Source organism: Passer domesticus, chromosome 1 (assembly GCF_036417665.1).
Source record: "Passer domesticus isolate bPasDom1 chromosome 1, bPasDom1.hap1, whole genome shotgun sequence".
NCBI lineage: Eukaryota > Metazoa > Chordata > Aves > Passeriformes > Passeridae > Passer > Passer domesticus.
The window spans coordinates 112,126,147-112,153,662 of NC_087474.1; the positions used below are offsets into that span (position 1 = coordinate 112,126,147).

At 38.5% G+C, this 27,516-nt stretch overlaps 1 protein-coding gene across 7 annotated transcripts in view; it reads left to right on the forward strand.

The window, feature by feature from the left end:
• The window catches only part of DLGAP1 (DLG associated protein 1), a 401,105-nt gene that overhangs the window by 102,814 nt on the left and 270,775 nt on the right, over nucleotides 1–27,516 (forward strand). The window contains exon 3 of one of the 7 annotated variants that reach the window (XM_064434367.1): nucleotides 3,261–3,355. The exons of the other annotated variants lie outside the window; for them this stretch is intronic. The gene's annotated coding sequence lies outside the window, so the exon portion shown is untranslated. The remainder of the gene's footprint in view (nucleotides 1–3,260; nucleotides 3,356–27,516) is intronic. 7 annotated transcript variants of the gene reach the window in all.

The following is a 27,516-nucleotide window of genomic DNA, read 5'->3' on the forward strand; positions in this document are numbered from 1 at the left end:
AAAGTCAAGATCATTGGGAAAATGTGTTTCATGTAGCTGTAAGGAGTATTATAATGATCAACAGAGGGCACAGTAAGCTTACAGAAGCAAGAGTATGGTGTCTCATACCTTTTCAGACCTGGTTTAGCTAACCTCTCTGAAGTTATTTTGGGGAGTTCAAGTCATTTGAACTTGATAACCTCCATGCTTGCTTTTGATTTATTTCTGATCCCTAGATTTGGGGCACCTTATAGCAGCCTGGCAGTGATGGATGTATGCATTACTTTTTTGTTCATGACAGCTCTCTTTCAAGTTATAGGTGCCTGCTTGAGGCACTAGCTGGCAGAGATTCGGGAATCTTTGACTCTATCAAAAAAAACCCAACCCTAAGTATGTGAAGCTAAATCTATTCTCTCTTTTGATTAAGAAAGAAAGAGGAAAAGGAGAGACTTACTGATTAAATTTTCTAGAATAGAGTTACAAACTCTAGGTCAGCACATGCTTACACTGTCGTGACTGGAAACAGAACTGAAATATGACTCTGTGCCATTTGGTGCCTGAGCTAACAAGCCCTATGAAGATAGCCATGCTGCTTCCAGAGACTACAGCCACTCCATATATCTTGCTGGGCTGTGTGGATTTGAAGCTGAGTTCACTTCTAGTTGTAAATGTCAGCTTCATTTTCTGATAACAATAGTTAAGTTTAAAGGGATCAGGTGTTTTGGTGAACTTTGAATATGGTGAGGATGTCCAAATGTGGATACCTTCCAGTCTTGTAAACCCAGGAATGGAAATTGTGTTAGTATGTTCTGGTTTAGGAATGGTATTCCCAAATTTAGTTTTCCCACTGAAACTCTCGAAACCATATTAAAAACTACCTCTTTTCCCCCACATCTCCTACCATGCCAGGCTGGAGAGTAGGACTGGAGGCACAAAAGATGAAGACCATGGGTTGGGATAAGAACAATTTACTGAAAACAGCAACGAGATAAATAACAGTAATAGCAACAATAATAATAACAACAGTATTACTGTAAGAAAAAAACTAAATCAATTTACATGTGATTGCTCACAACACTCTGCAGAAACCTCCCCAAATACCTGACCACTCCCTCCTCAATGCCATGCCATCCCTTCCTCTATCCCTGGAAAATTATGTGAAGTGTTGCAGAATAACCTCCAAATCCTAACCATGCTCCCTCCTCTGCAAAATTTAACCCTGTCCTGGCCAGACCCAGGACAGAGTAGAAATGAAAATACAAATTTTTCATAAACTTTAAATATTATAAAGGTTGTGTGATTTTTAATTTAACCAACTCTTTGAAAACACAGCTGGAGAACAGAAAATTGACATTTACAACAATCTGGAATACTATGCCAGGTATCTTATCTAAATTATTGGAATTAGTGCAGTCTGGTTAGGAAATTTCACTGTAACAAACCTACCATCAAGAGAGAAGAATAAGTGTGACGAGGTAACCGGTCAGTAGTTATATAAATAATTTGGGCAGGTTAAAACCTGCAAACATTTCTTTATGCACTTTGACAAAGGTTATGTTAACTTCCATGGGGGTATGGTAGTGCTTGGCAGGGATGCAAAACACCTGTGAAAAGGAATTATGTGTATTCCTCAGGGGGATTGCACTAAATCTGGTGCTTAAAGTCATTAAAAAAGTGAAGATTCCTCTCTAAAGAAGTCTGCTTACTGAGTACTTGCTAACTGCTCTGTACATATAGTTTTCCAGGAGAACTCAGCCCAACAGAGTAGGTCACATCTGACTCTTCATTCAAATTAGATGTCAATGCTGGTTTTAAAAGTGTTTCCAGTAACACTGCAGATATCATTCAGGATAACAACTGGCAGTCTGAAACTTCTCTACATTGAGCTGCTCATTTTGTTGCTGTTTCATCTGAAAGTTCTCACGTCTGGCCTGTGAAGACACCCTACTGTGACTGGATAATTTCTGTGCATAATTTTGGGACTCCTCAGTCTCAGAAGAGGTGTGTTTTCTATGTTACTGTCAGGTGCTTTATTAGCAGAATCCTTTTCAGAAGGGTGAGGTATCATTGCTGTACTTCATGAAGTGTGATAGACTTTCTCAACCTCTCCTAGTGTGTTTTCTGCATACTTGTTTTTTTCCACCACCTTCTTAAGCAGTTATCATTCCTGTGATTCCCTTGAGCCTCACCCTGCTGAAAACCTACTTTATGTTGACTTAATTTTGCCTACTATCTTGAAAACAAAAAAGTTTTTTGTCAGGTATCCCATAACCCTTCTTGAGTGACAGAGTGACTGAGCCTTGCAGAAGGGAAGCCAGCACACCCAGTTTGCATTTTGGATGACTCAGAATCCACTCAATTTAACCCTCCACATCCAGTATATGGAAAATCCAGAAAATAGAGGTATATACACACTGGTTTCTTGTCCACGGTGGGAAGACAATGTTTTTCATTGAAATGATAAGTCTCTTCATTCAATTCCTGACAGGTGTTTGCCATAGTGAATTTTACACAATAAAATTATTTTTACCAGATTCTGAAAAACTCTTCATATAGTTGAAAGTATTCTAATTCAGAGAAAAAAAAAAAGGGGGAAATAAGTATTTGATTAATACTCGGTATTATATTTATTTAATTTGAGGAATGTTTGCTATTGCAAACCTTAAGACTGGTTTTACCTGGGACTTCATTGTGACATCTCATAAGATTGGGATGTGTGGAATCTTTGTCTTCGTTTCCCATAAAAGCATCATGTTCTTTTTCATTAAGACTTTTATTCAGAGGTGGGAAATTGATGCTATTGCATTGTCTATTATTTTGTGGATACTAATTTCCTTCCAAATAGATTAAGTAGTAAGCCTTACAAAAAAGCAAAATATACTACAGTGTGGTCTGAAATTAGGATAACATGTCAAAGAGAAGGGGTGTCTTAGGTTATAAATATTCTATTTTAGCCATGTATATTTTGAATTGTGATTGTAGTTCAGCTCAGAAAGGCTAATTTTTTTAGTCTCTAAGACTATGCAAATGTCAGCCAGTGCTGAATTCTCAGGATGCAGTGCTGCTCAGGATTTCAGATGGGTAGTTACTGGGGAAGTGGAAAAAGTGTGCATGTGAATCCAGAAACAGAATCTGCTTTTAGTTGCAAGTCTTGCTTTAGTCGGTGTCATAGGAGATAGCATTGCACCTCAGGCAAGAAAATGTGACTGTTTAATGTTTGAGACAGATCTCATGCTTAAGCCCAGAAACTGAAGTATAACTCTTGTTTGTTTTTATTTTAGCAGGGAAAAAGCAATAATCCCAACTGGCAGTCCAAAAATAACCAGATTGGAGGGTGGAAGGAAAAAGAAGGAAAAGGGAGGACTAAAATGGAGAGGTAAATTGTTATTGTGTAGCCACAGTTTCCTTGCAAGGAGGAGCAGGGAGGCAGCATTTTATCAGGAGTATGTGGGAATGCAGTGGTGTATGGTGACTGCAAAGGAGACTGCTACACCATACCATTTGAAATGATTAAAGAGATTTGTGGGAGAGAAAGGAGAGTATCTCCAGTTCTCCTCTGGACATGTAAATACCTTGTGGTCTGTTGTTTTATAAAGTTCTTTAAATACTTCCTGAGTATTGGACTGTTTCTAGTAATTCATTGTAATGTTACCTCTCCTCATTTCTATTGTGACTCCTGGTCTCACATCAATCGCTTTAGTCTGGGTGGTTCAAGCGTTGGGAAAAATCTGATTCTTTGCAATGAAATTGTGCAGGAGCAGATTATTATTTATGATTCCTTTTCCTTTATTATCTGATGAATGGGGGGTGTTGTGGGATTGTATTTAGGCTGTGATATGTGGATATTTTGCATCTTCTTTGTATTTGTGGAAATGAAAAACCTCAGCCACAATGGAAGGAAAGTTATGAGTCCTGAAATGGATTCTCCCTTTTTTCTGATTCAGAAGTGAGCTGTGATACGATATCATTTGAGGACTGGAAAGGAATGGGGAGGATGGGAGGAAAGTAGAAAATATGAGACCTTAAAAATGCTTGGAACCAGTCTAAACAACTATTGCTTTTTTTTTTTCCTCGTAAAAATAAATTTAAATGTTTCTTGAACATTTTAAAAGTGCAGTATATTCTTCCTGGAAAGTACTGCTGCTAGATATTACATAGGCTGTCATTTTTAAGGTTTGACCCATAAATGCAACACAGAGGAACATTTTGCTAGTAATTCATATTATTTCTTTATATGACATAATTTTTTTATTTGACAGCTTTGTTTTATATTACATGTTTGGACTCAAAGCCTTTCTTTTAAATTTTGCATTAGTAATTACAGGAAAAGTTGGTGGATTTCTCTAGTCATGTATCTCACCTTTGGTTTAAAGGAATAGATGGCAACATGTAATTATATTCCTTCAAAGATAAGTGGTCTAGAGAAGGCTGAAATGACTCAGACTGCCCTGAAAGATAGCGAATGTTTCATTGCAGAAGAAAATGCAAAGTGCTGTGTTTGGGCTGGGGTAACCCTGCACAGCAGCACAGACCATGCGGCCAGCTGGCTGGCAAGCAGCTTGGTTGCTTCTGGAGGTATTTGTGGATGAGGGTTGTGCATGAATCTGCAGTGTTTCCTTGCCGCACATGGGCAGTCATGTCCCAGGCAGTGTTACCAGCAAGTCCTTCCTGCCCCTGTTTGTTACTTGTGAGAACACATTAGGAGAGATGCAACCAGTTTGGAGTCCTCCATTAAAATAAATTTCCTAACATGCCGAGTTGAGTCCAGCAGAAAGCTACCATAGTGGTCATGGGGCTGGAGTACATCTGAGGTTATGCAGGGTGGGGCTGAGAGAACTGGGTTTGTCCAGTTTGGACTGATGGGAGGTCTCATTGTTGTCTTTACTGCCTCAGACATACAGAGGAGATGGGGCCAAACCCTTCTCAGAGGTGTGTAGTGGAAGGACCCGAAGCCACAGACTAAAGAAAACATAGGAAATTGTGACTAAAGAGTAAGCATTTGGGGAAATGATCCAGGTAGAATCATGAGAGCAAATGTAGCGTGAGGCTGAGGGATCTCCATTCTTGAAGGTATGCAGGACTTGGCTGGGCTGGCTTTGAGATGGGTGCTTGGACCAGATGACCTCCAGAGATTGCTGCCAACTTAGATGGCTTAGTGCATATTAGTGAAAGGCCAAAAGGGACATAAATAGGATTTCCAATGGGATTATGCAGCATAGGAGGCATCTCCTTAGAATTGTATGCATATTTGTGGCGTTTGTTGGGGCTTTTTGCTAAAACCCCGCTGGCTCTTACTTTCACCTTAACTTACTTGAGAACATTTCTATAATTTCTCATTTTAAGATGTTTTGATTGTTTGTATGTTTGTCAGGTTTGCATTCATAACAATTTATCTTCTTTCTCACAATAACTCTAGAAACTGATAAGGGCCTTGATGATCCAATGCCCCATTTCTTTATAAGCTTTGATCAGTGAAGTAGATAAAAAAATCGATTTCTGAATTATTCTGGTTCAGATTTTGCCTGGATACTGTCTGTAAATAGTAGAGATGATTTACACTTATCTTTCTCTCAGTTTCTGCTTCAGGCTCTCAGCAAGCTCCAGCAGATATGAAATGGGTATGACGGGCTATAGCAATATTTAGAAGGCTCTGTTCAGAACTGTGGTTCTAGCAACTTGTTTCGCATGTAGTAATTTTAAGTTCTGGAGGACAAGGTAAAAAGCTAGCAATCTTCCAACGAGGTGAGACCCAGTGCAGTCGAGTCTCTGATGGCACTACTTTGTAAGAAGCATGCAAAAAGTACATTTTGTGTGCTCTACTTTAAATCACTTGCTAGCTTTAAAGCCATTTGCTAGACGTTATTTACTCTCTGGAGGCTGCTTACTGGACCTTCTTGAGAGCTGAAGTTACTCAGCAGTTCACCTGCTTTGAACCCACATAGATGGGCAGCTAAAAAAGAAAATCTCCCAAGCAAGGATTTCCATGTACCTATGTGACTTACTTGGCTCAGATGGTTTCTTTATTGCCATGTGTCAGTCATCTGCATGTCTGGGTTGTGCACTGTGTTAGGGCCTCCCCTTTCAAGAAGGTCACTTGGCATCTCCCCTGAGCTCAGCTGAAGGCAGTACATTCCTCCTGTAGAAGTCTCACAGTATCCCTCGTTTCCTGGGAGCCCTTGGAGCATGGTGTGAGCTGCATGAGCTACTCTGGTAGGGGCATCTCATCCATTGCTGCACTGATGTAGGAGCTGTAGGGCCCTGCAGTGCCCCATCAGATCAGACTTTGTCTGTATGTGCACAGATAAGATGCCAACAAATATGTTGTCGCTGCTGAGCCAGCTTATCCCACTTGCAGCCTGTTCCCATGGAGGCCAGTCTCTGGCAGGCAGGGCACCAGGAACAAGTGACAAAGATTAGGCAGTGGCTGGCCTCCTCTCAAAGGGATAAGTAGAGGAACACGAGAGCCTGTGTTGTACACTGCTCAGCACAATGTGTACACGTGTCCATGCTAAAAATGGAGCATCTTGGGACCATGATTGCAGCTGTGTGCATGGGTGGGCTGGTGTGTACAGAGGACTCAGTCACTTCACTGATGATGGCCTGGGTAGGCTTTTGGTGTAGATCATGTTAACTTTGTGATGCAGCCTGGTCAGATACTCAAGGCAGCAGTCAGGCACTACACTTTGTGTCACTTCAGTGTTTAGTACTCTTTTTCCATTAAGTAGCAATTGAAAGTGCTTGTGGTCCTGTTCCTGCTCCCCCTAAAGCCTGGTCACACCTAGTGATGCTGCAGAAACACAGCTTATTCCCCAAATATTAGAACGATTTGGATTATCCTGAGAAGAAAGAGAACTGAAAAGGTGAAGTGAAAGAAGGAAATATCACTCTAAATTTAATTATTTTTGTTTGATTTTGTAGTCATTACCCTGTTCTCCCTTGGATAGGTTAGAATTACAAATTTTACATCGCAATTTAAGCTAGTATGAAACTCATATATAATCAGCCCTTAAAGTCTGTTAACTAGATTTGTAGGCAGAGGAAAGCAATGAATTGTCAGCTTCCTGAAATGCATATACTTCCTATGAACTACCCAGACTGCTCTAAAGGAATCGTGTCATCAGCTTGGCCAGCTGACAAGGCATATGGCAAACTCTTTTATGATGCCTGCTATCTGTAATGATAGCTGTTTGTGTAGTTGTGCTATTCACTAAGTGGTAGTAGAACAGTAGTGCAGCAATTGCTGCTAAGTGGAACAAACTGCAAAAGGACAAAAAAAAAAATTGAAGACCAACATTTTAGAAATGTGAGAAAAAGAAAAGCAGCACAGTCACCCAGGGGAGTTTCTATAGCAGCAGTAATCTGAAACACCCAGGCACATTGCCAAGAGCTCCAGTAGGTTGTTAATCAAAACTTCCAAATCTCCTGCCAATCCCAGGCTCTCTTAGCATCAGAAGAGAAAGCTGTCACATAATGATGTGATACTTAAGTTGCGTAAAGAAATCTTCAAATTTGGGGTTTTTTGTGAGGAGTATTCTTGTCCTAAACAGATTTTTTCTTTTTTTCAGCCTATAAGAGAATCCTTTCCATTGGAGTTTCAATTGACGTGATCTATTTTTAAACATTATTACATTTAATTTTTAATAAGCATACAGGATACTTTTGGATACCCTAGAGAATATATTCTCTTTTATTGTCTGCAATTAGGTGTTCCAGTAGTAAAATGCAAATCTTGTAATTCTTCCTAGGAATGGCAAAAGGTAGTAGTAAGATTAAGCAAGTGTCTGTGTAAAGCAGACACTTTAATTGCAGTGTAAAATTTAAGTAAATTCTGTAAAAGTGCTCCAGTTATGTATTTAGTTACCAGTAATATATGGCTTTGCTTCAGGCATTGAATTAACTAAAAAATAGCATCAGCCACTTCCTGTTTGTATGGATAGTTGGTTTCTTTATAGTATCACACAGTAGGCATTTTTTTCAGCTGATGCTGACAAATCCCATTATCTAGGAGGTGTTTCTATTGCATCATCTTAGCAGCAGTGAAGCAGCAGTGATTTCAATCTTTTCCATCTTAATTTTCCGGGTGATGGATTTTTCAGTTCGCTTGGAGGGGGAGGAGAACACGGCAGGACATAAAAGGAAAGTGTGCTTTTTGGCGTGGTTTTCCATTCCCACTGCTTGCCTGGCAGATCAAGTCCTTTGTGATTCCAGTGAGGATGCTGGAGAGAGGCAGGAGGCAGGGGCAGTAACCGCTGGCCATTCCCACCAGGAACATTCCACGGCACCGCACTGTTCGCTCTGCCACTGGTGGGGTCAGCACTAATTTACACAGTCTCACATGTTTCGAGAAGTTCACTGCTAAGGGAACATCTGAGAGTACACGGGGATGCCAGTGAGCTTGGAGAGCTGTGGTTTTAAGCTGTGTTTTTATAGGAGCTGTGCTGCCATAGAAACTGAGAGACTATACGTAAGCTTTGGCTTTCTATGTAAATAGCCGTAAGTGCCTTTGGTCTGCCTAAATCTTGGGAGAGAGAGAGATTTATGGGGCTTAGGAGAGGAGAAGTTCCCTCCCCCATGACCCTATTTCCCAAAAATACCATATGTCAACAGGATTCTTTTAAGGGAGCTGTTAAGAATATTAATGAAACAGAGCATCCTGGGGTTTTTGTAGGATAACCCATGTCAGTTGATTTGGAGAAAAGCTTTCACCAGTATAGTTTTCAGCCTGTCGGAATGGAATGGAGAAATTTAACATGGAAGTATAATTCTGAGTGCTGCTTTATAGGTCTCAAATTTCACATTACAGCTGTTGTTTAGCCCCCTATACTTCTGCTTTAGCAGAATTCCAGCTATTGAGAGTAGACTCGTTAATACCATAAAGATCCCTGTGTGACAGGATAAATCAGTCTGTTATGGGCCAGAAGGCATGGTCAATAGCCTTAGGCAAAATTAATGTAAGGTAATAAACCCAAGAAGATGGTATATATAAACTGAATTACTTTCAAGCCAGTAGGGGCACTCTTTAATTCAGTAGTAGTTTGGCTTTTGTTTCGTTTACTACATTTACACTGTAGCTATGTAAGAGGTACACAGTCTTTTCTTGGATCACTGACTAGTTTAGAGTTCTGAAAGAGCCTAGATGTCTTAATGGAGACACAAGAGGAATAAAACCCAGGCTAACAACTTCAAATTTCTTTGGAAATGAAGCTTTACCCAAGGGTCGATAAAATAATTTCACTATTTTGCCTATCTATCAACTCTCCTGAAAGTCTGCACTTCTGTCAAACATGAGGTGACTGTCAATGCAGGTAGGTGCAGGATGGCATTGATCCATTTAGGTGGTGTGACAGCTTTGAACATCATGAGCTTCAGTACAGGCTGGAGACCTCAGGTAAATACAGAAGAGTGACTGGTCTTGAAATGCCTGTGGCAGAGCATGGCTATGGATGGGTGCAGCGCTCTTAGTCATTGCAAGCAAGATTAATTTTCCCATTTGATTTGGACATTTTAAGCTGTCTGAAAACTGTGCATCTAGTCTGAGCTATGTCTGGGTGCCTTTTCCTGCCAATGGAAAAGGGATGATACATCTTGTCTTAATGTGGCTAGATGAAATTACGTGTGTTGAATATCCCACTTAGATCGCTACTGAACTGAGTATGATTTTATGTACTTCAGGCCATCACAGGCCCCCCACAAGTGGAATGCACCTTCATGTATTGCACTCTTGCTTCAATGGAGATGATCAAAAGATGACTTTTTAAAAATAAAATAGTATACTTGGATTGCAATTCTGTGTTCAGGACAGACCACAAATTGGAATTTTATACCCAAACCCATCAATCATTTATGTAACAGGCAGTCTAAATCATGCCTGTGATCCTGGCAGTCTACTTGTAGAGCCATAAATTATTGATCTGCTTCCTGCAGATTGTTTTGCCCTTTCTGATTTAGACTAAAATTATTTACTGCCTTGGTTTTTTACAAATGCTTATGTCACACAGACCTTGTTAAAAATAATAGAGCCAAAGACTTCTTGAAGAGGTTTGAAAGATAGAAACTCTGTAAGAGAGTTCAGTCTCCTACGTGATACTGAGTTGATCCGTTTATGCAGACCACTGTTTCGTGGCAGTCTTCATTTCCACTTCTCTGTGGAAACAGAAGAAAATAACTTGTACAGAAATCTGAAGTTTTTTGGATCCTTTTCACTGATTTTTCCTAGAAATCCAGTTACAAAATTATCAAGAAGCTGTTCTAAAATCTTATCCCTGTAAAAGGACTTTTTGCTCTGCAGCAATGGGTTTAATGATAAAAGTGCTTCATATCAGACTTGTTTTAATAAAATGCAGTAACCCCTGTGAACTACAAGTGTGCCTTAAATTGCCGAACAATTTTTTATATTTACTTTTAATCTGGCAGAAACTGATGGTTTGATTTTCAATTTCAAAAAGCTGTTCGTTTTATGAGATGTGTAATGAGTTACAAATGTAAATTTGATCTAGGAAAAGTACAAGAATTTTCTACTGCAATTGGCCCCTGGAACTGTGCCCCAGAATGGAGATAAACAAGGACATATAGGCTGAAGGAGAAATGTACCTTTGATATCTAATGTGGTTTGGTCTTAATGTCACAATTATTGCAGACTCTTAAAAGGGCAGTCTAACACACATTGGGCGACTGTGAGAAGGGTGTGTGAGAAGGACTGGAATCAGTCATTTCTCTCACAGGTGTTTACAGGTCTTCACAGGTCTTCCGTGAGGACAGCATAATCCTCAGCTATGGGAAAACCAACTGTTTCTGAGACCCACATTTACAGCCATTACTGAAACATACCATTGTGTTACACATTTCAGCTGGGCTCCCATTCCCATAATTTGTACTAACAAGAAAATTAGTCTCCTCTCAGAATCGCATTTAATACACCATTTCTATTCTTCACATTCAGCCCACATGGTGCTATGCCTGAATAAAAGCAGATTGGCTTCCTTTTTTATTCAGACACTCTGGCTAACCCTCATATACATAAAAGAACTGCATCAAAGTTACCACCCACTGAATATACACATTTTTTTCATGAATTGGGTCCAATCCCTTTTTAAAGAAGCTGTTAAAGGGATTGGGTAGCTTCTTTGCATGTTACGCAGATCCTTCCCACTTCACAGAATCAGCAACAGCTATTGTTGGGAGCTAAAGAAGCCATTTTCCTACCAATTCAAGTGAAATATTAGTCCTGCTCCATAATAAGCTTAGTGAGTATTTACTGGATACTGAAGTAGTAAAGAACCACTAGAGATCTTGAGTGGAATATAAATAGATTACCTTTTACAGGGTCTCAATGAGAGGAAGCTGAGAAATATGTCAGCTGTTTAATTATTAACATTCAGTATAAATCAATAGCAAAATAGGCTTTGATGGTGATCTTCAAAAGGGTTTTAATCATTACTTCCCTCACACACAGAAAGTAAGTCTGAGCACTGGGGGTTTAGCCTGTGTTTCTGTCAGCTGTACTGGAAGGCTACCAGTGTGGTGTTGCATTGACTTTAATGGCAATAATTAAGACAGCACCAGTTTTATAAACTTATTGGCTTTTGGGACTATTGCTACCACATAGCATACCTAGGTAATTCCTGAAGCACAGAGGACAGACTAATGAACAAAATTCACTTAAATCCCATTGAAATTAATTAAGTTGTAGGATAGGACTGTAGATTTTGGGCCCATGTGATGCACATGCATGGCACAGAATGCAGTCAAAAGGTTCATGATTTTCCTTTAGTGTGATGCTCCCCTGCCATCCACCAGGAAACTGATGAGCCCACAATGTCCTGAGGACAAAGACAACTGTGGAGCCCAATTTCTTCACCAGCCCACTTTCACAGTTTGAATTTGTGCACTTAATTTTGCATTTTGTTTGATAGTACAGAAAGATATGGTATGAAAGTCCCTGGGGAGTGTGTTTCGTCGTTTGTATAGAAAAGTTATTCTAAGTGAGGTTGGGAGCAGGTGTAGGATGCAAAGCAGGGTGGGGCAGGGGGAGAACAGTTTAGTGCAGTTGCAAGTGACATTGAGAAAAAAGAATAATTTTATAGCAGGAAGTACAGAGTTGCTAAATTTTCTGGGTCTTGAAGTCTTGCTGCAAAGGGTTTGAGAGCCACAGCTTCCTGATGGATTCCCTATACCTATCCAAAATAGGATCTTCCGCTATTCCTGCAGTAAGTCCCCACTCCCTCATTCCATATTTCTGCTTCTTCAAATAAATTCATGTCCTCCCAGTTTCTGGCTGCTCTAACTCTGTGTTGCTTGCCCTGCTTCTCATCCCTAGTGTACAAACTCATACCAGGTTACAAATGCTCCGGAACTGCTTCGTATCTAAGCATTTGTCTTATGACCTCTGCATGTCCTTGCACACTCCTTCACCGCAGCATCCCTGATCTGCAAGAGGTTGGAGGCTTGGAAGATGAGCCAAGGGCTGCAGCTGTAGCTGTGCTTCTAATATATTTAGCTTCTCTGCAGTCATAGCTGGTCTCTGATCACTTGTGTGCTAGCCAAGGTGCTCAGATTGGGTCCATGGTCAGCCATGCAGGCTTGCGGGATGGAGGGAAGCTGCGCTGTTTGTGCTGTGACCTGGCTGCCAGAATAGCTCTGGTAGGAAGGCACTCTGTGCAGGCTGAGCTCTGGTACTGTGCTCCTCCCTTCTGCATGTTATCCTACATGAGTGTGCCTACAGTCATGTGGCAGTCCCCCATGAGAATTCTGCTTTGTATATAGTCTTTTGTGGAAAAAAGTGAGGCAGAGAACAGCAGGGGAGAGTAGGAGCTGGTGTCTGTGAGCCACATTGGCTAGTCCACATCCACCTGGTGACTGTATTTCCTTTCAGTGTCACTCAGTGACTTGGGGGTGGGCTCACTGCTGAAGTCATTAGGTCATTGGGGTTGCCAAAGCATTTATCACACACTGTGTTTTCTGATATTTTGGTTTGGTTTGTTTTTTTTTTTTAAATAATGAAACCTTAACTGAACCAGTACATGTGGTTTTTCATACGGTCAATTACACTACCTTTGCAATTTTGACAGATACTATTTAAGCTATAGCTTATATTGTTATTTTTTAATCCTTCCGTTTCAGGAACTAGATGGAAAATATTTTCATTTGAAAATTTGATCTGCAAAAACCATATTTTGAATACTACATGTGAAATTTGCTCAACAAGAGTGTTTTACTTTAGTTATTTTCTGGTATGCTGATACTGGTCATAGGAAAAGGATTTTTTCTTCTTTTAAGCAAACATCTAACAGCCACACTAAAAATGTCAGAGTGCATTATTTTATTCCTTCCTCTATCTCCCTGATCACATCCTTTTCTTGCTATTGCTATTGCAGTGCCTCCTTCAATTAAACAGATAAGTAGACCTCTTCCGCTGCTCATGCCAACATACATTGCTTGGTGTGGGGTTAATGGTTCACACTTGCTGCTGCTTTTCTGCCTATTGCCAAGTCAATATGAGCTTGTTCAGACTCTGTTCAATCCCTGTAGCTTCAGAATTTGACATCTATTGCCTGCTTCAAATGTGCACCTGCCTCTTGGATGAGCAAAGTACTTCTGCCAGGATGACAAGGGCTCATACACTGAGCCATCCAGATCATCTTACCACAATCTCACAATAATAAATCTTTGAGAGAAACATTCTCTTCTAGAAGTCCTGTTAATGTACACTGTGTTCACTAAGGAAAATGGTTTAGAGCTATGAATAATTTCATTAGAGTGGTATCATTTTTCCACAAGGGAAATTCAGAGAATTATTGATGTGGAATAGCATGAAATGAAACCCAGTCCCTTTGTTTTTCCTTATCATTTTCTTAAATTTCACTGTTCAAAAATATATTTTTCAGTATTTCTGTTCTTAAAGTTATGCTTGAAAGAAATTGATCCTTTCCATTTTGTGCCCTTTGGTTTTTTTCCTTTCAGGTATTTTTACTACAAGTAATGCCATATTCTAGTTTATCTTATTTATAGAACATTATTATGCTGACAGTTACACAAAATGTTTTTAATCCCACAGCAGGTCAGTAAAATGACAAAGCTCAGTATCAAGTCATCTGGGAAGACATGTTACTTATATATGTTACCTTCCAAACTGATTAAATGAATCCACCAGTAGATTTGCTTTTGCACTTGTTTTTCCTAAACCAGTACTTTAGAGAATGTAGTGTAGTGACCTCTTACATAGGCAGTTTTTCATTTGGTATCATTTGATCAGGCAAGCTGATTTTGCTGAAAGGCTTAATAAATACTATCTAGTGCGCTAATTAGCCAAATCAATGAAAGCTGCTAAAGGTCCATCTACAAAGGACTGGCATAACAAATATATTACCCCAAGTATATCCAAGCAGATCCTGAACTGTGTAATTACCCAACAAATTACCAAGATCACTTCATGGAATAGTAAAAGTTGTTGGTTTTCAATAAATGATTGATAATAGAACAGCAATTCAGGACTTAAGATTATGGTATTTAAATTACCCATCATACTTTATGGAAAAGAACCATTTTAATATCCTTAAATGCTTAACAATCTGTGACTTAGTCAATTGCTATCTGAATCCTGTTTTGTATCCTGGAACTGTAAAACTTCAGGAAAATTGTGCAATTTTAGAAGAAAAATGCAAGAAAAAATCTTAAAGGAAGTGCTTCTCTGTGGAATGTACACTTTGTGCCCTGTTACATAAACTTTTTCTTTAAGGAAGGAAAGTTTTTGGTTTGAGGATGTCCTGTTTCTTTTTTTCAGCAGATCTGTAAAATTACTTTCATGAGTTGCATCTTCAGAGGTGTTTGCTGATATTCAGGATACCATATTGTTTAGTGAACATGCTTTTACTCTGGTCAAATTAGTAATCATTTGCCAGAATATTTTTTTTTTGTTCCTCTCTTTGTCAATTCCAACTCTTTTTCTGGAGTCTGTAGGAGTATGAAAAAGGTGGCCTTTTCCTTGGCAATCACTAGCATTACACTGGCATTATTAAATTTCTGTCAGTTTTTGTAACTGGAGTTCTGGCATGCTGCTATAGCTTTTAAAATAGGGTTGATTATTATGCTTTTCATTTTCACATGGTGGTGAACAGACTTACCTCCTAGCATAGACTTTTATTTGTCCTTTTTATAGCTGATGCTAAACCAGTTACATCTTGATTAATCCAATAGTTGTATCTCAATTAAAAAATGAAAATTAAATTTGGTGTTTTATTTAACTTGAGCTAAGAGCTAAGAATTTAGTCAAAGCTAGTTGACTGAAGTAGCTTTTTTAGGGTGTCTCCCCACTTGCACATGGTTGACACATTCACTTTTGGTTGACACATTCGTTTTAGGCAGGTGCTTTGTCCTGTTGAAATTGGCAGGTCTTGGGATGCTTAAAACATTGCCTGTAGGACCCATTTGACACACTGGCACTTAAATTTAAGCTTCCCAGCTGTGGCTATGCAAGGCTGTGTTTAGAAAACTGATACCACTTGCCTGTCCAAAAGAGCTGCAGAAGGCATGTCTAGATTCATGAGCAAGGAACTGATATTTGCTATGCTGCAAGGAAGCTTTTGTCTTGTTGTTGGTGGTCAGATGCACAGGAATCTCAGAATGTTGTCTTTTAACATAGCTGAAACTATAACAAAAATTACCACTTCTTGCATATTTTCTTCAGTAACATAATTTTCTATTGACTTGAATGACTTACTTTTATTTGCTATTATCAAAATATTTAGAAATATTTCTCTGGCTTGCTTATGTATGTGGAAATTCATATCTTTTTGCCCAGTAGTCAAACTTTTTTGTTTTGCAAAGTGCGTTTTAAACATCTCATTTTGTCTTATTTACCTGTATTTGTTGTAAGAATCATACTGAAATAATTCACATCAGTATGTTTTTTTGTGTCCGCGATAGCTGACATATGTAAACGATGAACAGAAGCTCTGTAAATAAACATTTTTATAGTATGCCCACTTAAAAGCAAAGTTTAATGTTGATTTTATTATTTTCTTTAAGATGCAGTAGATAGTACCGCATTTCTTAAAATTCTTGACCAAAACATTTAAACCTCTTTTTCTTTTAATGTAAAGAAAATTATATGTACATTTCTCTTTTAATCCTTATGCTTGGAGGCATGATGTGTTTTTCTGTGATCTGAAAACATGGACTTCTTTGGTATAATTGGTAATTACTTAGTCAATACGATTGACTAAGGAAATAGGTACATAAATATACATACAACCACAAAAATTATTCACATTCACAGAGACATAGTACTCTATATCTACATATTTGCATATATGCGTAAATACAGAACGTTCAAAAATTGTTTGAAATTTAGAAGAAAAAAATAGTTCAAAATCAGGAGAAAATACATTTAAGGTGACATTAGGAGCAGAGAGAGTGCTAGGAATATATATGTCATATGACTTTTGCTAACTTAAAAAAAAAAATTGGGAGCAAACACTGCTAGTTCCATGGTGTCAGAATGTATTGATAACCAAATGTGCAATAAATATCTTTCACTCCTGAAGTACTTGCCACTAGAGTTTATAAAGTAGTTTCAGCAGTGCCTGGTCCTGTGTGTACTAGCCACTAGAGGGGGGATGAGACACATCTTTTGTCATGAAACTTGGCAGATAGTTGGTGGCAGAAGTCTTGAGATTCTGCAAAATCTTCTTCATTTTTTTCCTCTGTAGTGTATGGTCTAATGACAAGCTAGTCATCTGAAATCTTCTCACTTTGTGTTCTCAGGGTGTAATCCTCATTTCAGATTCACAGAATCACAGAACAGGTTAGATCCTTGGGAAAGAACCTTTGGCCATCTACAAAGATAGAGGCAATTTCCAATCTTAAGTAGGTATATCAGGCCTTTTTACAGGCAGATTTTAAGTGTCCCAAGAGCAGAGATTCTACAGCCTTTCTGGGCAAACTTGATCCAGATTTTGGCCAATAATGTCCATGGTTTACTTTTTTTTCCTTGAAATGTAATTGGAATATGCTTTGTCTTTTGCCTTGCAACCTTACATTGAGCACCACTGAGGAGACTCAGTCTCTGTCTCCTCTACACCTTCCCCCCTGATTAGTTGAATACTCTTGTAATATCTGTCCACCCACAGCCTTCTCTTCTTGGTAGTTAGGAAACCAGTTCTTCAGAGTCTGCTAGTATGCCTTCTACTCCAGACCCATAGTCATTGTGGTAGCTCCCTGCTGGACTTGACCCCGTATATTAATGTCTTCTGAGAAGCCCAGAGCCATCCTTAGTTCTCACAGAGTGAGTTTACAAGTGGCAAACAGAAAGGAAGAATCATTTTCCTGAAGCTGCAGGCTACACTTGTTCCTATGTCCCAGTAAGCAAATTTTCATATTTCTCTCCAATTGAATATCTCTATTACTTGATTCTGCTTTCTATTTGATCCTTATTCTTCTCCAAACCTTTGAGCCCACCCTGGCTTCCACTCCTGGCTTTTTTCATATTTCTGTTCTCCTTCTCTCATCACCTCCTCTCTGCCTGGGTCCATCTTTCCCTCCCAACTATCTTCCTGCATTCTTCTCCATATCAAGTGAAGAACATTCATCATTGTATGTAAATGTTTCACATACATCAGTGATCTTAGATGCTGACAAGGAGTAAGAGACATTTCAAACATATGAAAAATAAAGCCTTTCAAAGTTGTTACATCCTACCACATTTTTTCTTAAAAATAAAGGCTTCCGTTGACTGCCCTTGGTGGTAGTTGCAAGCTACTGCTATGTGAAATGGAGATTGAGTACAGCTGCAGAGATTGGATTTTACCACATTTTGCATGAAATTGCTTACCAGTTCTCCAGCTCTTGATTCTTTGTTCTCAATGTGATGCATAGTGTTCTGTCAGAGGAATGGGATTTATTCTTTCAAATCATACATTGGGTAGATTTATATAGATTTATAGTATATTTATATATGGTTTATATGGAATAGAGCAAAAGGATAGCTGAAGTGAATGAAATGTTTCTAAGGCATTGAGATGCCCTGTAGTGTTACCAAAGCATTTATTTTTGATTTTGCTCTCTACAGAACTCCACCCATTTTGATGGCCACAGGTGAAGTGGCATTTTCCCTACTTTCTACACTGTGTAATCAAGCAGAAAATGTATTTCCAGGAAGAATGAGATCTGCTTCGGGCATTGCTTTAAGCTAATGGAAGACTTCTATGAATATGATGCATAAAAGCATGCAAAGACGCTGTTATTTGAACATAATCCCTAAATATACTTGCAAAAATTGTTGATACTACAAATTGTCATTGCCACATTCCATTAGAGGATTTCAGTAGTTCTGCCACAGTTTTAAGGATCTCAGATGAATGTTTTAATGTACCTCTCACCTGACAGATTGCAGCATCAAGTCCTGAGCGAGGCTCTTTTGGTAGAAACACAAGGTAGATTTAGACCTATAGTCTCAATAAGAGAGAAGGTGAGGAATACAGGCAACTGAAATTATCTATGTAAGTGATTTAAAAATCCTTTCTAAAAGTGAAAATAAAATCTGTCATGGCAATGATGAAACATAAAGGTAAATTGTATCAAATAGCACCTAGTCACTGTAACAAGAAGGAATATGAATGTACTGTTTGAACCTGTGGTATGAGAAGTGTGCAAATTCATGGAAGTTTACTCTAGATGTTAATATGGAAGAGAAGTGAGGAAAAGAATACTAAATTTTACAAAAGAAAAAAAAAGTGTTGTCTATCTAGACAGTCTTCTTGATAGGCTTAGCCAGGAATTCCCTTCTTCCAATATCTGACAGGATTCACAGTTAAGTAATTTTTCTTTCCTTCCTGTTTTTGAAATAAGAAGGAAATAAGGAATAAGACAATAGAATTGTTAATGTATTTGTGAGGGTTCAAGAGTAGATGTTGACCCTCATATTCTAAAGCCAAGACTTTCTTTCAGTGGGTACAACAGCTATATTAGTGCTGCAATCTGCAACCCAGAGCTCTGGACACTATTACAAAACAAAAAGTAGGTATAGGAATGGAATTAGGAGGCATCTTTGTTCAGGTACATGAAATTTGACAATGTGGAGTATAAGGAAGAAATAAAATTCTGCAGGTAACTCTGAGTAAATGTACTTTTCAGCGAAAACAGCTGCGAGAGCTAACTTACGTGATAAGTTTGCTGCAAAATTATGGGAAAACTGCTGTGTTGCTAGCACATACCATTTGTAATCACTATTATTTCTACAGACATTCATATGTCAGAAGACACCAAGCTGAGTGGGTGATTGATGCACCCAGGGGACATGGAGAGGATCATGAGCCTAGGTGAACTGCATGAGGTTCAGCAAGGCTGAGTGCCACGTGCTGCACCTGGATCGGTGCAATCCCTGGATTCAATGCCACCTGGGGGGTGACAAGATGGAGAGAAGCCCTGTTGAGAAGGACTTGGGAGTGCTGAGGCCTGTAATGGATATGAGCTGGAACTGAGTACCTGGAGCCCAGAATGCCAGTTGTGTCCTGGGCTGCATCAGAAGCGTGATCAGCAGGTCAAAGGAGGCAATTCTGCCTCCACTCTTGAGAGACCCCACCTGAAGTACTATGTCCAGCTCTGGGATCCCCAGCATAAGAAGGATGTGGACCTGCTGGAGCAAGTCCAGAAGAGGGACCCAGAGAAGGGCAGAGGGCTGGAGCAGCTCTCCTGTGAGGACAGGCTGAGAGAGTTGGGCTGTTCAGCCTGCAGAAGAAAAAGCTTCAGGAAGACCTTTTCACTACCTGAGGGGCACTACAAGAAAGATGAAGTAGTGCCTGTAGAAACAGGACAAGGGATAACAATTTTAACCTAGAAGAGGGTAGATTTAGACTAAATATCAGGAAGTCAATTTTTACAGTATCAGTGGTTGAAAACTGGAACAAGTTGCCCAGAAAAGTGATAGATGTTCCATCCCTGGAAATATTCAAGGTCAGGTTGGGTGGGACTCTGGGCAACCTGATCTAGTTCAGGATGTCCTTGCTCACTGCAGAGGAGTTGGACTAGGTCATCTTTAGAGAACCCTTCCAACCCAAACTATTCTCTTGTTCTGTGTTGCTGTTGTTATTGTGAAGTAGGGATGAAGTTAACTCACATTACCCATATGAGAAATCTGAGCTCTTCACCTGTGGCTGCATTTATTTCCCAGTATGCCAGTTTGTACCGTGCAACCCACAAACTCACCAAAAGTACAAGTCTGATTAAGTTAAGGTTTATATTTTTTTAATATAAAGAGATTTCTGTCAAAAAACTGATAATTTCTTTGTCCTTATAAGATATAAGGACATAAATATGGTCTTTTAGTTTAAAAAACCTCACTGTGCACACAGTAATGTCTCTTCTCATAAAAGTCTCAAGGTTATAGTTCAGGAAAGCATTCACACACCCCTTTTCAAAAAGAAAGTGATTAAGGACATCCTGTAAAGAATCTCTTATCTTAAGGCTGTGTTGATTTTCCATCTTCTAAGAGTGATGGCTCAATACTTCTGCTTTTCAAAATGTAGTTCTCGTCCCTTTTTATAGAGGGCAAAATTGGAGCAGATAGATGAGAAGCAATTTGCATAGTCATATAAAATAAGACCTTCACAAAAATAGCCTATTAACCCAAATTGTGTCAATTCCATTATTCTAGTTTAACAACCAAATACATTTCCTCTTTTAAAAGGCATTAAATTTGCATCGTTCTGGTTTTTTAATAAATCTTTTAAAAGTTTATTTGTGATATAATCCTAAATTTCTGTGCTGGTTTTGCTGAGATAGAGTTAAATATCTTCCTAGAAAATAAGTTACTCTTTTTTCTCATCGTCAAGTGTTCTGTGTTCTTTTTTTTTTTTTGGATGTACTAGAAAGTATGCTCAGTAATGTTTCAGAGATAGGTGAGAAGTAATATTGGGCATTGCTAGGCTGCACTTATCCAACGCTTCATGAGAGAGATATAGTGATTAAGAGAGAAAGTGGGGTTCAGGTTTATGATGTTATACTTGAAAACTTCCTCTGGAGAGAAACCCAGAGAGATCTAACAAGGTGTTCTAGCTGGCAGTCCTGTATTCTAAAGATCTTTCATTTTAACTTTCATTTGCTGTTTACATATAACATCTGAATTAAAAATACTGCACCTTTGTGCATGTGTCAATCACAATGTAACAATTTTTACACAGAAAAACCCCACCCTTTGTCACATACAGCTCTCAGTTTAGGTCAAAACCTCAATTGTTATAAATCCAGACAGAGTTGCGGAAATGTCTCATGGATGCCTTGAATTTTGTCTGGTGAATGTTTTTTGTGTGTTAATCAAAGTACAGTATGCAGCTATTTTGATCATATATTTTACTAGTTCCTCTAGGACTACAACAGTGATATGAGAACAGAAGCTGCTTGTCAGAGTGGTATTTCTATTACAAAGCTGTCCAGATTTATGCTATTTACCGCTGTAAGTAATAAAGATATCAAAGATTACAGTGAATATAGCATTAAGGTTCAATAAGGAAGTCGTAATGATTTTGGAAAACCTTGTTTCTGGCAAGCTGAGATTGTATTTCCTGTCTACCATGACAAGTCTTTTGTTCAATAATGGTCTATTGCCCAAGGAAAAGATGAGCAAAAGCCATTCATACTGAGAATCAGGTACTGAAACATTGCATGTTTAAGGTAGTCAAATGTCCTGAAGGTGAGAACCTATAATACTTAGTAGAAATGTTCTGTCCTTTCCCAATATGGGAAGGCATTCCAACTGGATCCCAGCATCCTGCTGAATAAGAACAAGAATACATCTTGCCTTCTGCCCTGTTTTGCCACATCCTGCTTTCCATAGGAAGGAATCCTCTTAGAGGATGACTGGGCCAGATGGAAGCCACTGCTCCTGATGATACTAAATGTAACCAGAACGCCAAAATGAGGCAAATTTTGGGTTTGGTCATGCCAGAAATTTGTTTCTTAACTTCCCCTCTAAGTCACTCCCCAAAAAACATGTGGCTAAGACTGATGCCGTTGTTGGCACCAATTCTCTTTTGTTACCATACTCAACCCTCATATGCAATTCAAGGCTGTTTATTCAGCTTGTTATTCTATCTTGAGAGTTTCCTGAAATAGCCTTGGAAAATAAATTAAAATCTGGAATGGCTTTTTGCAGTGTGGAAAGTAATGGATATTAAAAGCTGACTGACAGCATGCTTTCCTGCCTGTTGTCAAAAGGATATAGAAATTAAATTTAGCAGAGTTCATGAGTATTGCTGCGCTAAGGAGCTCTCAATCAGTAGTAAAGTAGATAGGAACTGTCATCCCCATTTGCAGCAGAAGCTGCAATTTGATGATACAAATTTGCCTTCAGCCCATCCTCCTTGAACCAGTCTAGTCCCCGTCAGATTCATGTGCCATTGCACACATAATGACAGTTGCACTTAAAGACTTTCAGAGTTTCACTCAGACTTCCGTGTTTTAGTAGCAGCTTCACTGCTTCAAAATAAACTGAGTTTCATTATATATTTAAGGTTTAGCTCAGCAGCACTAAAATGCTGGTCCTTCGAATGGTGAAAGAGGTTTACTGAATCATTTAAAATTCTGATATGGTAAAGCATGCAGTTTTCCCAGTTACTGCACCTTCTGTAAAAAGTGACAGATATATCCATGAGGATGGCATTTAAATTTTCTTTCCATATCATGAGCATTTAGCTCATCATAATTTGTCCTGATAGCTGATGTTCCTAAATGAGAAAAGCTTTATTTTACTTATTTAATGTTCAGAAGTAATTCCATAAGTGAGAAATGTATTTACTGAGGGAGCATATCTACTTGAAATAATGCATTGAGGAACTTGTGAACACATTTATGATAATTTGGAGAAGGTAAAATAGGCAATTTGTCTCCCAGATATTGCCAAGTGAAATGGAATTAGATCCTTTAGACTATTTCTCCATGGTGATAGTAAATATAAAGTTGGCTATGATTTTAAAAATAAATTAAGGCTTTTGGGTTGTTTCACTCACACGTTTTATGAAGAGATTCTAGGCTAGATTATCAACATTTTTACAGACATTCTTTCTTTATTTTGGAAATTTTGGGTTTTCATTTCTATAGTATGACATCCTGATGCAAAACCTAAGCATTTGGAATTAAATTATGTTTATTTTGGCATCCTAATTTCTTTCTCTAGAACCACTTTCAAGTACTTACACTCTGTGCTAACATTCAGCAGCAGCTTGCTTTGTTTGTTCTGCATCAACGTGAAATTAAAAAGTGGCTTTGCAAGCAGCTAATCCAGTAGACTAAAGGCAAATGATCCCATTTTCTCATGGAGTTTGGGTCATGTTGAAAAAGTGAGCTCTTAGAACCTGTTGTAAAAGCATTTAATTTTATTTAAAAAGCAGCAAACAGAAGTAGTGCCTTTTCTTCTTTCTCCAGGTGGGCTCAGTTCCTGCTTCTGAACAGTGCTAAAAAGAATGACCTGAAGTCCCGACTAACTGATTCAGTAAAGCAGAAAACTTTCATTACTGGCCTGAGCTTCTATGGCAGCTCTGTGCTGGCATTTGATCATTGGACTGTAGTGATTCAATCATTCCACACAGCTAATTTAGTGTGTTTCTTTAGTCACGTCACAAGAGATTAAGTGAAAGTTGACCAGTGCTTGCCTGCATAGTCGGACTGAGCTAATCTGTATTCCTGCATGCAGAGAATGAGGTCCTGGCGTGTGATCAACCTTGTTAGAAACCGCTGGGAAATTCTCAATGTAAGCTGACAGCCAGGAATTTTGGAGGATGGAAAGAGGGGAGATCATAAGAAACACTGCTTCTTGTTAAACAAGAGGAAGATAGCCTAATAAAGAAGTGTGTTTCAAGAAACTTCATATTAATTAGAAACACTTATCATCATAGTTTATTTTTACAGGACAAGATGTATGGCAGGGACACGATTCTTTTCAGTGAAGCAGTTGAGTCACTCAGTTTTAAAGATTAATTTGGTTAGGAGAAGAAAAATTAAGAAGGAAGCTAGGTAAATGCAAACAATTAAATTTAAAGTACCTAGTAATACAGATTTCAGTATGGTAGTGCAGCTACCAAATGACTTTCCTAAACAATCTCATGTTTCTACTATTAATAGTAAAGGTGGAAAAAATACTCCTATATTGCTTTCACAAACTTCAGTAAATTCTCTAGAGCTGTTGGAAATGTCTGTTGTGCAGCTGATGTACTGTAGGCAGCAATCTTGCAGGGAGTTCTAGGGCAGGTTTTGTGGTAACAGATCAGGTGAATTCCTTTGCCATGCACTGGTGTGTCACTACTGTGCTACTCAGTGGTTGTTAACTGAGGATGGAGTGGCACTCTGTGCAAATGTAGTCATAAATATTTCAAAACCCACTAAAAAGTCCAGCAAAAAACAGAGCTATTCTAAAAGTGAAAACTTTGATCTTTAGCATGTCTTTGCATCTTCCCTCTTCTGCACTCATATTTACAGCCTCAAAGCTGTGTTTGGTGCTTTTTGTCCTTAACATAGTTTTTACCTTTTCTTCTTTTATTTCCATTTTCAGTCTCATGTTTAATGTGGGGGTTTTTGTCCTTTACATATTTTTTTCCTGTTCTTACTTTCCTGAAGTTTAGTCACAGAGTGTGTAGACTCTTTCCCATGATCAATCTTAAATATTTTATAAAACAATCACAATTAATTGTCCCTCATTTTCTCTTAACTGACTGCAAGAAATAAAAGAGCTAGGTAAGCAAAAATAACATCAATACTGACCTATGGTTCTCTGATGAACCTTTGTGACCTGATTGTTGGTGGTGGCCTTTGTCTCAATTCTGAAGTATTTTGTGTTTAAAATCTAACTGGAACACCATGAATTTATAGTGGTATGTTCTTCAAACTAGGAACTATTCTTATGATTCTTGGCACATTTGAAGGTAATTTTTTTGAATGATAGTTGCAGTCATATTTTATGTCTGGAAATTGCTTACATTTGAATCACTACTGTTGTAGGTTTTACTGTCTAGAGCAACAAAAATAGAACAAACTTCACTTGATAAGTTGGTAAGTTCTGTATTAAAACTGTGTCATTGACCTCAGGAAAAAAGGTTATTGTTCCTAATAAAGGAGCTTGCAAGTAGTCTGGGAAATATTTCATTAAGCACAGACCCAAAAACTATTAATATTCTTTTGTCTTCCTTGACAGGCAAATTTTATCTCACAGCAAGTGCAGTGCTCTTCTTGAGCACCTTTTATGCTGTGACTTCACTGCAATATTTGTCACTTTTGAGAATTATGGGAATTTTTGCCATTTGTTCAGATGTTTTACCTAGGCTCTAGCCTGAAATAGACTGAATGGTAATGAGAGAAACAAACTCTGTCCTGAGCATACTGAATGACATCATCTTATATAGAAAGGGGAAAATAAATATAAAACTGTGTATTTTCTGTGGCCATTTGGGTGTTTCACCTGTGAGTCAAGCCTAAAAAGAACAGCTTCAGTAATTTATTGATGAAATAGTTTAACATAACATTTTAATATGCATGTACTGTAACAGCTTTGGATGATAAATGGATTTTTCTAGAGAACACTTATCAAAATGTAGAAACATGGATAGATATGGTGTACACCAAACCTTTAAAACTGGAAACCCTGTAAGAAGAGACTGATTGAAAATACTGTTTTTCTCTCAGACTGCTAGCAACCATTCATAAGTAAATAAAATTTTCTGAAATGAAGCTACGAGATTAATATTGGACTACTTGTTTTTTCAAATAGTGAAGATGATTTCATCTTATTTATGGAGCAGCTGGCTCCTGAATTATTTGATACAAACATTAACAAAATATTCTATTCATACTGAAAAACCCGCATACTGTCATAATAGCAATCTGGGTAATAAGACTGCCATCCAAAATTTCAAATGAATGGATACAAAACAATTATTTTGAAGTTGCTGAGCTGCACAGTAAGAGAGAATCCTGCTGAGGCAAACAAATGGTGAAGATCCTCTACAGAAAATTCACATGGAATTCTCTTTTCCAACCACAAGTTCAAGCAGCCAACAAAATTCAGTTAAAAAAGGCTTAGAATAACCAGATTGAACCTATGTTCTTTCTTCCTTCCTTCACTGTTCCAAATGAAAGTTGTTTGTTTTTTTTTTTAATTTCATTTCTTCTTGAAGGGGTCTGTGGCAAGTAAATACTATGAGGAAAAGATAGACATGCACCAGTGTCAAGCAAGCTTTCCCAGTCCAGCTTGGACAGCAGGACTTCAGCTACAGCATCAGGGCTAGTTCCTTACAAACCTGATGTTGTGGTGGCGTGTCCATTTTCTGTAAAGGTGTTACTGAACAGGATTCCCATCAGTCTTTCAGAACAGTAGCACTGAAGGTGAGGGAGTGCCCTAAACCAGAAGGAGGAACTTCTTCAAACCATCCTGACTGGAGATATAATTCAGGAGGAAATAAACATCTCAATATAGTAATAAAAAACCCGAACTTTACTGATTGTATAATGTGCAGGGAATATGATTATCATGAAATATCTCCAGAAGCTGTATTTATGAAATCAAGCATTTGAGGACCTGGATCCTGGAATGCTCGACAGATCCCAAGGTTGTGCTCTTGCCCTGCCTTTCTCTGTGGACTGACTTAACGAGAGCTTGTAAAGACTGAGTTCCTAACTTATGCACCAAAATTCAGTGGGCCTATTTTTTCTTTTGTGAGGAATATTTTCATAGTAATTCTTGAAATCAAAGTAGAAATTCATCAGAGTAGATGAATGGATAATTTTTATCCACATGGTCATAAACCCCTCCAAATAACACATGCCGCATAATGAAGCATGACTTCTTTTTGCAAACTGTGTCTTGGCTGTTTCCCAATGCTTTGTATTGTACCTTTATATCCAACACTTCTGTTTTTACAGGCCTGTAATTCTGATGGGACCTGTAACAGTTGAAGTCACATGTTCCAAATACCAGGCACAGTACCAAGGCCATGCCCCTTGTCTTTCCTTGTTCCTCCATGTCTCAGAGTATTTCAAAGTGAAAGCAGTCATTTTTTATGTTTGTGATGCTTCCAGAGAAGTCATTTGCCTTCCTGAAAATGTTCAAAAATTTGCATTTCACAAACTTTAGCATAACAGTCAATGCCCCTTCACAAGCTATGTGTTGTCACCAGCTTTCCAGTACAACACATTACACGCATTTCACTGTTCAAACTTGTCAACAATGGCTTCTACCCTGTAATTATGCAAAAAAAATGAAGCAATTCACAAAACAGGCTGCTGCTGGGAGAGAGTGAACTACATTATATTCCTTTGTGTGCTCCTTCTCCTGTGTTGGCTGAGTTCTTAGGAATCATGTTTAAGCAAACTCAGTTGTCATGTGGTTGCTTGTTTGGCATGTGCAAGGCTGATGGGGATAGGCAATACAGAAGCAGCCCAACAGCTCATTAAAGTGGGCACCCAGTTTGCATAACCAGTGGTTTTGGTGGAAGAGGGAATAAATAGCAACTATCTATATTGGACTTTGCTGCAGAAGAATGAACATTGAGGACTACTGTG